Consider the following 2,623-nt stretch of genomic DNA (forward strand, 5'->3'; position numbering starts at 1 on the left):
CCCTTTATAAACAAAAGACTGATACAATTAAACCAGTTCCTGCTTTGACAGACTCCTGATCCCGGTTGTTATTCACCAGAAGGCAGGAGATCCAAGCCACTGCTACACTCACCATCCTGCTCAGCCCGGAAGAGACTTGGCTGGACCGGGTTCTCTCCTCTCAGTTTAAACCCTCACAAGTGTATACATGTGCACACACAAGCACACAGATGTGCATATACCGCATATACCACAATATACCACACACACACACCCTTACAACACAAACTTCCCCAAACTAACCAGCTTAGTTTCTACTGGGGCATGGTGTCACATGCCTACACTCCTAATGAGATAAAGATTAAGATAGCTGAACTGTCTCCGAAACAAAACCAACAAGAGCAGCCGAGCCTGCAGCCAGACTTGTTGGTCCGCCTTCCAGCAGGGCTTCGTTGAATCATGTTGAAACTCGGTAATAATTTTGTCTTTTGAATCTAACAAAGAGGCAGGCTGCCTTTATTTATTATCCCTTCACTTTAAAAGGAAATATTTCATTAAAATACCAGAACTAGAAAAAGAATAAGTAATGGTAAAAAAGAGGGCTGGTCACAGGCCTGGGAGAACCCACACTTCAGGTCACACCGGTGCTCAACCTCTCCCCATGTGTCTGCTAAGGGCTGCTCCACTTCCGGGGTCCCGCTTGAAGGTTGGGGCAACATTCCTGTGTGCCCCGCCACTCCTCGACCCTCCCCCCAGCTTATCCAACACATTCTGGGAAATTGGACGCACCCAGAGTGGGTGTGACTCACTCTCACCTCTTGGTCTTCCTCTTGGGTCAGGAAAGGTCACGATGTGCTTAACTCCACTCCATCTAACTATATAGTTCATATAGTTCATCAGATCTGGCCTTTGATACATTGAATGGGAGTTAAAAACTTAAAAGGGCTGTCGTGGAAACTTAAGTTCTTTGGAAAGACGGTGTTTTGCTGGGGCAAACACATGAAGAAACCTTTAGCTGAAGTGAAAGACTAAGGCAGATTGTCAGGGGGACGTTTCACTGAAGCAGACACAGGAAAGAGGATGATGTTCTGCTAAAGCAAAAGCAAGCACATGAAAGGATGAGGGATTCTTTGCTAAGGACATGCATTTATTGGTCTACCTTACATTGTGCAGTTGAGCTACATTTGTCGGATCTCTGTAGAGAGAAACGCACCAAATAACTTCTGGTGATGAGTCTCAGTATCTTGACTCACGTGCTGAGGTAAGACCCGTGGAGAACACATGATGTTTGGAGGGTATAAATAGGACTTGGCAGATACTGACAGAGCTTTGCTTATAGAGGCAGCTGTGCAACGCTTGTGGGTCTCCTGTCTTCATTGATCTTCACTTGTCTGGAAGAGGCACAACTGAGAACTCCAGGTGTCCATCCAGGTCCATTCTGCAACTGACTTGTGCCAAGGCTGAGGTCTGGCTGTCTCTGCTAGGTCATGTCACTGATGCTGATTCGTGTTTGTTATCCAGACTCTACCGAACTGGACTGCTGATTTCCAGACAACACAGATAGTAGTTGCTACAAAGAACCTTTCTAAACAGGTCCACTTCTCCCGTATCCTTTCTTTCCCACTACCTCTGGGAGCTCAAAGGGAGGTTAAAGCATTTAAGAACCATCATTAAAAATAGATTTTGAAAAAATTAAAAAAGTTACAAAGGGCTTTTATTTCTCAACCCTGCCTGCTCCCTAATCTATTGTTATGCTATGGAATGCTCATGAATAAAAATCTTGCTTTTTGAAAAGTATTACTTAACAACCCCAACTCAAAATCAATCTCCCTCCCTTTTTTTCCTCCCCATTCCCTCCCTGAAGCTTCTCCCTCCTCTTCCTCCCTCTCCTTTTTCCTCTCCCACACTTACCAATTCTATGTCCCCTCCAAGGGTCTCATGTAGCAAAGGCTGGCCTCTTGCTCCATCAGTAGCTTAAGATGATCTTGAACTCCTAGTCTCCCAGCTTCTATGCAATCCCCCACATGCTGGAAGATTACAGGCATGCAGCAAGCACCACACCTCCTTCCAACCCCTCACCTCTCTCTCTCTCTCTCTCTCTCTCTCTCTCTCTCTCTCTCTCTCTCTCTCTCTCCCTCTGTATACTTTTAGGAGGATGTTATGTTTTGAAAACAGAAAACCATAATTGTACCTGTGGTGGTTGGAATAGGAATGGTCCCCACAGACTCATGTGTTTGAATGCTTGGCCCATGGATGTACAGAGCCATATTGGGGCAGTCTTGCACTTGGTCAGAGTTTGACTTTGGTCAAGGTTAACTTCTCCCAGTTAGCCAGGATCCTGCTCCACCTAGGGTGGAGCGCTCGTAGTAAAGGTTAAGTTCATTGTTCCTCCAGGTATAGGGATTCCTGAATTAAACAGGTGACCCACCCAGCTGCCGGAGCAGTCAAGACGAAGACCTCCAAGAGAAGCTAGACAACTTCCACCGGAACTCAGCCTGGAGTCTGGGGGGAAGGGTTTGCCCGAACTGTTAAAAGGTCTGGCGCCATTAAAGTTTACGGCTTTGATCAGTGAACATTGACTTGGCCGCACGTTCTTTTCGCCCCTCTTCCCTATGACCCCAAAATTCTCTCAACAGGTAACCCA

Source organism: Apodemus sylvaticus, chromosome 2, assembly GCF_947179515.1.
Source record: "Apodemus sylvaticus chromosome 2, mApoSyl1.1, whole genome shotgun sequence".
Taxonomy (NCBI): Eukaryota; Metazoa; Chordata; class Mammalia; order Rodentia; family Muridae; genus Apodemus; species Apodemus sylvaticus.